The following is an 11392-nucleotide window of genomic DNA, read 5'->3' as shown; positions in this document are numbered from 1 at the left end:
GCTCACCATCCCTCTCGGTTAGTAGCAGCAGCCATTTCAAAGTGGCACTATGACATCCCTTTGACATCTCCGAAATTGAAATGTTTTAGGTGTCATAAAGGTCTTTATTTTCATTTTTTATGCATCTTTTGTTCTAAGCATATATGTATTTCATGTACGGGTTAAGAGGATGAAAGATTCATCCATTCGATGGATTTGGTCTTTCATTTCATAAACCATCATAAAAAAAATGAATCATATCCCCATTGAGTTTTGTTTTAGTTTCATATTTCATGAAATTTCATTCAAAAATATGTATTTAATTCGGTTTATTAGTCATTTCATTCATTTTATGCATTTCATTATTATTTAATTTAGAATTCATTAGATTTCATTCGTATGCAAGGTCCTGATGTTATTTTATGTGAATTATTGCATCAATAAATTCTATAAATTTTAGGATCATTATATTTGAGTATCATTAAACTCCTGCAAAAAGAATGGGTTAATTTGAAATTTGGAGCTCCATAAAATAAATAAAAACCCAAATTGGGTTTTGAACCCTCCAGAAAGTTCAATATCTGTTTTAGTAGACATAAACCCATGAGATCTCCTAGATGGATGATCCAATTTTCCCTCAAAAAAATACTATGAGTCCCTATTAGAATATACTATTTCTCAGTAAATTTTTAGAATTTTCTAGTAAGATTTAGTTTCTGCTAAAAATCGATTTTCTCAAACCTCTGGGAAAATCTCACTTTTTCTTTGTCAGGGTCTAGACCGACAATAACCCACTATGTCCGTCCAACCCATAGGTTGTATTTCAAAACTCCCAACATAAAAGTTATTACTAACTCTTTCCTCTATAATTTCCCAAAATTTGGGAATTTTTAGCATAAATTAAGCATTTTTCTTGAAATTAATTTCTCTGTCTGTCATATTCTCATGTTCAAAAATTTCAAAGATCTAGGTCTCTGATAACAGTGTGTTCATTTCCAAACCGTAACCCGAATCCCAATTCTTTAAAAAGATGAAATTTGACTCTATATGTCAGGGACATTTTTCCAGAATTTTGGTCATTTTTGCACCTGTCTGCTATTTTTCCATAATTTGTTCTGAAACCTATCAATCTACCCTAAATCCTAGAGTCGTTGAATTCTGATCTGACTTGTCGGAGCTGTCCAGCTTCGACCATAGGTCAAAACAGAATCCGTAAAAGGCAAAAATCTTTGCCTAACTGTCCTATGTCACTCCATAAAATTTGAGAAATTTTTATGTAAGTCCAGTACCCAAAATCCAATTTAGAGTTAGCATTGTAGGCAAAATCTTGATTTTTTAGTATTTTTAGTTATTTTATATATTAACAAAATAAAAAAAAAAAGATTTTCGAGCTTCATTATGTTTTTAGGGTTAGTCTAGGTGTCCATGCCAAATTTGGATCAATTACAAGTTCATTTGCTTTGTATGTTAGTTTATTTTTAAATTCAGAAGCAAAAATGAGGCAAAAATCAAGTCAAATTCGATATTTTGCAATATTTTTGTCATTTTACGGTTTTTATAATATAAATAAGCATATAGGATCCTATTAAGATTAATTTCCATGTCATTTTCATTTTACATTTCTCATTTTTACAAAATTTATTTCAGAAAACCCTGGTTTCAAGGCCATAGTCTTGTTATCAGGGGCATTTTGGTCATTTTGACCTCAATTTCGAAATTCCAAACTTCAATTTTCCAAATTTTCATGCATATCATTATATTACATCATATTATGTTTAATTTTATTTCATTTTATTTTCAAATTTCTAAATTTTATAAAAATTCTTTCAGAAACCCCTGATTTCAAGGTCATTAGGGGCATTTTGGTCATTTTGACCCCAATTTCGAATTTCCAAGTTCATTTTCGAAATTTATTTCTTATTTATCATGTTTATATCAAAGGGGGTATGAATTTGGGTTTATATCTGAATAATATCTGATAATTTCTAATATTTTCGGATAAATTCAGAAAAACCTACATTTCTGTGCTAACATGTTTTCTAGTTTTTCAGAAAACATTCAAGAAGAAGACTTATCTTTTATTCTTTTATTTGATTCAATGTAAATATCAAATGTAATAATTTGGAATAAGAGTTACTTTTCAACTTAGAATAGGGTTGCATTGCATATAGTTTAATTTCTGCAAATTCTGATATCTGATGCATCATTCATGCATATTTTTCCAAATCCACTATGGTTGACACGAATGGCACGTGCACAAGCTCTTATGGAGTTCATAAACTCGGTGAGATTCGTATTTATGGCCATAGTTAGAATATGAAGAAAACCAAGATTTATGGTCTTCATATTAGCCACATTCAGCCTACACTCTTAGGCTAACTTCAAAAATGCACTGCATTTCTCAAAATTCAAAAAGGATTTCCCAACTCTTTTAAGAATTCTCTTTTAAATTCATGTTCATTCATTCAATTTGCATCATTTTCCAAATCATTTTCCCAATTCCATTTCAGAAAAATCAATTTTCCCAAAAATTTCCAAGTCTTTCTCAGAATTTGATTTTCTCAAAACTCAGAGTTTTTTAAATGATATTTCAAAACATTTTCCAAGATTTGCACATTCTCAATTCCATGTTTTCAATCTCAAAATCAATTTTCTCAGATTTCCCATTTTCTTAAGAATCCATTTTCCATTTCAGAAGCCATTTTCTAATGAATTTTCTCAAGGTTCTCAAATCCATTTCCTTAGAAAAAAATTCAAATCCCAAAATCGATTTTCCCAAAGTTCAAGTTTTCCTAAGAATTCATTTTCCCATACAATTTCTAATTTTCAATTAAATTCAATGATTTTCTCATGTATTTCTCAAGCAATTTCCAAGCATATTTCAATTTTCAAAGCAAACATCATATTTCTCAAAAGCTTGCATTATTTTCAAAATTTCATAGCACAAGCCTGATTCTTTGTGCATTCTAGAAAAATAGAGCATAATTTAGATAATTTAACTTAGTCAAAGCACACATTTGATCCTTGGTTCGATTACCCCTGATTAAGGAGCCAGAAATGATTGAACCTCGTACCGACAGGCGGATCCCATTCCACAGAATTTTCCCGTAAATTTTCAAAACGGAGGCGAGTAAATTTTCAAAACCAATTTTCAAAACTTTGGTCGAGTTTGACTCACAGAATCGTTTCTCTCTCTCTCAAAGGGAGGAAAAAAATTTGCGATGATAACAAGGGGGCGTCAACCCAAATAGGTGGTTCAGTCGTGAGGCTCTGTCCCGAACTAGGGTTCTGGAATAGAGCCCAGCAACATGAAGACCAGGTAAAGATAGGTAGGGTGATTTTGAAAAAATGATCACATACAAGAAATAGAAGGCTCTAAGTCATAGAGAGATAGATTTTTAAAAACTTTTGAAGAAGCATACATTGTTTGCATTCAGATCCTAAATTGAGGAGATTTGTGTTTAGATCTAAGTCTATGTGAGCATGAAAATATCTCCTCAATATAGTCCTACCAAACCATGCCTAAGTTATATGCAATCAATGTCAGCTAGGTCAGAGTCTAGGCTCCTAGGTTTGCATGATATCAGAAAGTAAAAGAGCTGACATTTTGATAACACATTTTCGATAATTGAACTAAGTCAAGCACACTTTTGATCAGACAAGGACAGGTCCCATCTTGGTTGCCAAACTTGTTATCGTCGCAAAAAAATTTCCCTTCTCTGCGGAAGAGAGGGGAAAACGTTTTCGCGAGTCAAACTTGACCAGAGTTTGAAAATTGTTTTAAAATACTCGCCTCCATTTTGAAAATAGCGGGAAAACTTTGAAGAATGAGACTCGACCTGGCGGTACGAGATTCGACCATTCCTAACGCCTTTACCAAGGGTAATCGAACCAAGGATTAAATGTGTGCTTGACTTAGCTAAATTATGAAAATCGTGTTCTATCCTAAATGCACAGAGAATTCAGGCATATGCTATGAAACGTTATAAAATGTAAGTTGGAAAACATGATGTATGCTTAGAAAATGTTTTGGAATTGAAAAATGTTTCTAAGGCAAAGGATGAAAATCAATCTTTCATGAAAACTCTGATAAAAGGATTTAAAATCTTAAGAAAGTTTATAAAGGTTTGGGAAAATCATGAAGGAATGAGAATCCTGGGAAAATAGAAAGACTTCTTGAGGAAAGATAAACATTGAAAGGAAAAATGATTGTCAGGAAAACTTCAACTTTGAGAATTTTCTTTGGGAAATGATTGAAGATTCATAGGAAAATCCTTTTGAGAAATGAAATCAAATCTTAGGAAATGAGAATCTTAGTCTTGCAGCATTTGAAAATCATTTTTTTTTTATTCTTGAGAATGATGAAAAACTCCTTTTGAATACTTGAAAATGAATTCTAAGAAAAGAATATTTCCAAGAAAATCGTGGGAAACTTAGCTTGGGAAAATCAAACTTTGAAAACTTCCAGATTATTTTTGAGAAATCGATTTCCTTGAAAATAGAATTTTCTTGATTCTATGAAAAAGAAGGAATGATGCAGGCTATTCCTAATTGAATGAATGCCCTTTTATGAAAACATTTTTTTTTTAAAATATGCAATTTTAAAATTAAACTAAGGCAAGATTAATACATATTTTGACTATGGCCGTAAATATGCTTGCAACTTACTTAGTTAATTCTAAAATATTTATAAAAATTGAAGATATGCAATGAATTTTGGAAGATAGCCTAAGAGTGTAGGCTCGGTGTGACTAGTAGGAAGATGCTGAATCTGGGTCTCGTCCATATTCCGACTAGGGCCATAAATATGAACTCCATCGAGTTCATCAACTTCCTAAGAGTTGGTGCATGTGCCATTCGTGTTCATCCATAGTGATTTTCTAAATAAAATACATGAATCACATAATCAGGATATTGCAGAAATTCAAACTATATGATATGCGTCTTAATCTAAGCAGAAAAGTAAATCTCTTATTCCAAAGTTACATTTTATTACATCATTAAATAAAATGAAAGAAAGAAAATTGTGGATTCCAGCTTCGTCCTTTGAATGTCCTTGCCAAGCTTGAAATGGGGTTAGCTCAAATATGTGGGTTTTTTCAAGATTTTCCAATAATATCCTGAAATTATTGGATTGAGTTGGATATAAACCCTATTTTCATACTTCATTGATATTAAAATGATGCAAATGCAAAAAATCCGGTAATAAATAGTTTGAAATTCGGAATTATGGTCAAAATGACCAAAATACCCCTAATATTGAGGTTATGTCTTTAAAATCAGGGTTTTTGAAGGGATTTTGATAAAATTTAAGGGTTTTAAAATGCAAATGGAATCAAATAATGATGAAATGCATGATAGGACATAATGGCATGCTACTAAATACGATGGGACTGTAAAAATCAGAATTGACATTTGAAAATTGGCCAAAATAATGAAATTCACTTGTTTTTCGCCCGGATCAGGGTCCCGCGAGAACCCAGATTTGATGATACGATTAAACTGATCATCAAACGGTTCTCAAATCATGCCAAATTCAGTAGAGAGCATTCCTCTACCCTTAGGAATAGCATAGAATTATAAAATACATGAAATGACATGGCCTAGATGCAAAACCTCAAAGAAACCCTAAAATAAGCAAATTTCGCCTACAGGTACAAACCAAACATAGCATTTAACCCAATAGTGCAGAAATCCACCATAAAAATGTCTGATATTTTGCAGGCTGTTGAAGAATATAGAAATAAACATATTTGGTTTTTACAACTTCGGGATTTAACCTACGGTGGGTTCGGTAGCAGAGATTTAATTCTGACGGGACTGAAATCAATAAGGTCTGCTATGAAAATGGATAAAAAATGATAATTGACCACAGAAATTTCCAAAATTTAAAAAGGGGACTACTGACATTCATATGAACAACTTTTATTTGTATGGATTTGGCATTTGGCTAACCGACAGAGAAATAAAAATATGATGTTATATGCATAAATCTGAAGAGCATATATAAATACCAAAATAGGAGACCAAAATAAAAAATATGAAAAGGGGATATATACTGTTCTAAAAATTGCAAAATTTCATAATCAAATAGGGGACATTTAGAACATAAAGTTCATTTTTTACAGATCTAGATTTGGAGCTATATTCAGATAGAACCAGCTGACTTAAGTCGATCCAGAGTCTCAGAGACTCAAATTAGGCTCTGACATGTGTCCCAAACTCTCAGATTTTTGACAGGTAGCAAAAAATTCAGAAAAATCTGATACAATCAGATTAAAAACTAGACTTAATCTTGAGTTTGGAGCATTTTTCAGATCAGGAATCAGATCTCCCATGAAGGAGATCTCAATTTTACAAATCGAGATCCAATATCCTGAGCGTTTCCTGGGTCATAAAACCTGAATTGGCATTTTGAATTTTGAACAAAGCATATGAACTCAAACGATTTTGATTTTTTTGCAGATTATCAGGGACAACTTTTTGCTCACAATGTGATTTTTTGGGTATTTTTGGAGAAAAGTAAAAACATAAAATAATGTGTGGACTGACTGCTAAAAACAGAGAACTACTAAAATGAAACAGAATTGAAATAAACACTAAATACCACCTAAATAACTTCTAAAATATGCTAAATTAATGAAATAAAATATGAATTAAATCTAATTAATGCATGAATGCTGAAAAATCATCAAGAAAGTATGATCATACTTAATATATATCATTTTATGGGAATGGTTTGATCCATCATCCAGACGAACCTTTTCTTTAAAACGAACAATCCATGTGTTTGCACACAGTTTTCTATATGTAAATTGAGACAAGAGCATCATTTCAGTAGAATCAAATCAAATGGGAACTCACCTTGTGTTTTTCTGATGCTTTGAAGATTCAGAGACGGGCGACTACGGGATGGCTCCTTGAGGATGGACTCCAGAGAGGTGCAGAGGAAGTTAGAGAATGAAGATGAGAAAATGAATTGAGGGGTTCTCCAGAGGGGGCGTGAGATGAGAGAGAGAGAGCTATCCAGGGTTCCAGATCCAAAAAGAAGAAAAGTCCTCCCTTGAACTAGGCGTGGGCTAGGGTATTTATAGATTTCTAGGAGATTTTGAAATTCAAACAGGGCATTATCTAGACCCTCCATGTGGCACCATCTCAGAGGATGCTACTTTTGATTTTTTTAAATAAATAAAATGCAAATTTTATAAATAAGACACCTTAGCTGGATTTGAAAATTTTCAAAATAAAGTTTGCTTGATTTTCTCTGCAGGGAGCTCTAGTGTGGCGCCACCTATGTGTGGGCCCACTTTGTTATTTTGCAAAGTGAAATAAATTAAATGATAAAATGGAAAATTCTGGATTTGCACCACCTCAGTAGGGAATTTAAAATTTTAAACTTTTGCTTTTTCTGGAGGAAGCAGAGATGGACATGTGGCGCCACCTCAGGGTGGCTCCACACTGACATGTGTCAGAGGGAAGGAGCAGAGGAAACATATGGTGCCACCTCAGAAGCCTTTTGAATTTTGGTTTTGCCTTTTCCTAAAAGCAAGTTGCAAAGCTATTTTTGAGGAGAGCTCTTTTCAGAGATGGCGACACCTCAAAGGGGGGTGATTCTACTTTTTCTGGAGAAGAAAGAGCTGGACATGTGTCGGCTGCAGGAGGAGGCATCTCAGATAGCGCCACCTCAGGCTCATTTTGAAATTTGAACTTGGTTGATTCTGGAGGAAGGAGGGATGGCCATGTGACGCCACCTCAGGGTGGCCCCACATTGCCATGTGGCAAGTGAATAAGAGAGAAAGAGAATGACATGTAGCATCACCTCAAAGTGACCCCACACTGACACGTGGCATGAAATAAAGGAGACTGAAGACATATGGCACCATTCTAGAGGAGGCCCCACATTGACACATGTCAGAAGGTAAAAAGAGGAAGATGTAGGGAAGATAAGTGGCAATTAATGGAGGTGCAGGGAGGAAGACATGTGGCGTCACCTCAGAGTGACCCCACACTGACACATGGCAGAAAAATGGAAGGTGAGAGAAAATGACATGTGGCGCCACCTCTAGGTGAACCCCACACTAACACATGGCAGAGGATGGAAGGAGAGAGAAAGGGCCCAGTTGCGCCAATTCAGAGACAAGGCTCCTACATTTAAGGGATTTCACTTTTCTAAAGAAGGACACATGTGGCACTACCTCAGGGTGGCCCCATCTTGACAAATGGAAAAATGACAGGATGAGAGAGAATGAGACATGTCGCATCACCACATCTAGCTCTTTATTGATTTAAAATTGGAACTGAAGGCAAAAGGTAAAACTAAAAATCTCTTTTTAGAATTTTTATAAAAACCTAGACCAACTAGCAGATAAGAAATAAACTTGGCCTAATTACGAATATCTTGAAAAGAGGTTGCCCCTGTAGGGTAATTTTGTAAAAGCATGATATTTGAAATTGCTGACAAAAGGGTAAAATCTGAGATAAAATTGCTAAATTCAAAGCTCCATCCCCTTCTTTAGGTAGAGCTGATCCAGTTGATAAAATTTTGAAAATCCATATTGAAAACTATCTAGATCATTTTCCTGAGAAAATCTTTTGAGATTCAGAGTCCTGAGGGTAAAATGGGAAGAAGTGGCAATTTTGAAGACCCAGGAGATTTGAAATCAATTTTGAAAAAGTTAAAAACTCGAATCTGGATTAAGAGTTTTGAAAATCGGGAGTTCTGGACCTCAAAATGACATGTTGTATCGAGCAGTGATATGAAATGCTCATGTGATGATATGCAATGACATGTCTCGGGGGATTTCATACTGCATGAAGAACTGAAGATTTCAATCTCTTGATATGAATAAGACTTTGAGATTTTGTGACTGAAGATGATTTTGAGCAAAACAATAGAAAATTTTTTAGAATTGAGGATGAAATCTAGAGTTTTGCAGGATTCAAGCTCAGAAAATGACCATTTTGCCCTTCGGTGATCCTAAAGGATGGTTCATAATGGTTGGTGGAGATGTCGGGGAGGTGAGTGAAAATTTGGGGTGTTTACACTGGGGGATCGACAACTTTTCGTAAATAGACCATGCTTTTTGCGAGCAAACATTCTACAACAGTCTCGAGATTCTAGTTCAGATGGGTGAACTTTCGATCAATGCTCTAGACTTTGTGTTTTGGTTTTTCCTGACTGTTCTTTTTTTGTTGAGGGTTGGACTGGAGAGGTCGGTCATTTTGCTTGGTTGGCTCCTTTCTGGTGCTTGACTCGGGTAGCTCCAATAGCATCTTTGTCGTCATCTTTTGAAATATCATGTACATGACTGGATCAATGTCATCTTCACTTATCCGGTCCTGCTTCTTGACTGGTCTCAGAGAGCTTGTCACTTTGACACTGTTTGGTGTTGTTCTCTTTTTCAACCTTGTTTGAACCATGGTGAAATGCCAATGCTTTCTGCATGATAAGGGAATGGCTTAGACTGAAGAATTTTTGGGAGAAAGAGAGATGATGAAGGAGATATCTAAGGATGATGAAAGAGATGAAAATTTTGCATAAAATTTAGAAGACATATATGGAGAAAAGAAGTTTGACAAGATTTGAACATTTGAAAAATTGCAGGCAGGATAACAATAAGGCTGGAAATTCGAGATCCAGAGGAAAGGTAGGAAAAAAGGAAATCATGTGGACCTTTTGAGGAAAAATATGGGGTTTTTGAAAATCGACCAGGGTTTTGATAAAACTGTTGGAAAAATAAATGAGATTTGGAAAATGATGTAAAAGGCAAATAAAGGGGAATGAGAAATAAAAGAGAATGCATTCAATCACATCATGCATAAACAATTATGCACATACAATATTCTCTAAAAGCTGACTCTAAATGCATTAGTTTAAAAATGATTATAGGACCCTAATCATAACTCTAAGCTTAGATCAATTGTGTTCAATCATGTTATGCCGATATACTTGAGCCAAAACCTGATGTACGTGACATAAAATCAATTTCTTTGGTTCTAGGTTGGTATTTTCCAACATCCTTGAGCATCTGTCGATATACTTTGGACTATGGCCCTTGGTATGTGGCAGGGGGGCGTCAACCCAAATAGGTGGCCCAGTTGTGAGGTTTTGTTTCAAACTATGGTTCTGGAAGAAAGCCCAGCAATATGAAGACTGGGTAAAGATAGGTGGGGTTGTTTTAGAAATATGATCACATGCAAGAAAATAGAGGGCTCTAAGACCTAAAGAAGTAGAATTTTGAAAATTTTATGAGAAGCAAACATTATTTTCAATCATATCCTAGATTGAGGAGGATTGTATTAGACCTAAGTCTAGTGCGAGCATGAATAGTGCCTCCTTAATCCGTCCTACCAAACCATGACTAAGTCTATATGAAATCTATGCCAGCTGAGTTTGAATCTAGGCTCCTAGGTTCACATGATATTATGAAATAAAAGCTGACAGTAGTAGAACACGATTTTGATAACTTGAATAAAGTAGAGCATTAGATTGATCAGGCGAAGACAGGTCCCATCACGGTCGCCAAACCTATTATCATCGCAAAATTTTTTCCCTCCCTCTACGAGAGAGAGAAACGATTCTGCGAGTCAGACTCGACCAAAGTTTTGAAAATGGTTTTGAAAATTACTCGCCTCCATTTTTTAAATTTGCAGAAAAATTCCATAGAATGGGATCCACATGTCGGTACAAGGTTCAACCGTTCCTAGCGCCTTTACCAGGGGTAATTAAACTAAGAATCAACAGTGTGCTTTAACTAAGTTCAATTATCTGAATCATGCTCTATTTTCCTAAAATGCACAGAGAATTAGGCATGTGCTATTAAGTTTTAAAAAGATGCACATTTTGAATAATATGATGTTTGCTTCTCAGATTTTGAAATTCTTGGAAAAGAGATTCATTAGAAATCAGGAATTGCATTGAAAAATAACTTTTGAAGGGAAAATTGATTCTCAGTATGATTGAAACTTTGAGAAAATCGATTTTTGAGATTTAAATTGCTTTTTCTAAGAAAATTGATTTATAAAGAGGATTTGAGAATTCTGAGAAAACCAATTTCAGAAGTAATGCAAAGATTTTAAGAAAATCGATTTGTGAACTTTGAAAATGAAATTGAGAATGTTAAAACATTGGAAAATCATGATTTGAACTTGAGAAATACTTGAAATATCATTTGAAAACTCAGAGTTTTTGAGAAAATCAATTCCTAAGAAAGACTTAGAAAATTTTGAGAAAATCGATTTTTCTGAATTGAATAGAAAGCATATGATTGTTTGAAATGATTGAAATGAATGGATATAGATTTGAAATATACTTTCTGAGAGAATTGAGAAGATCCTTTTGAATTTTTGAGAAATGCAGTGCATTTTGAAGTTAGCCTAAGAGTGTAGGCTGAATGTGGTTAATACGAAGATC

This window comes from Nuphar pumila, chromosome 4 (genome assembly GCF_984573655.1).
Source record: "Nuphar pumila chromosome 4, dmNupPumi1.hap1.1, whole genome shotgun sequence".
Lineage (NCBI taxonomy): Eukaryota > Viridiplantae > Streptophyta > Magnoliopsida > Nymphaeales > Nymphaeaceae > Nuphar > Nuphar pumila.
The sequence above is the reverse complement of the archived record's forward strand: the minus strand, read 5'-3'. Positions refer to the sequence as shown.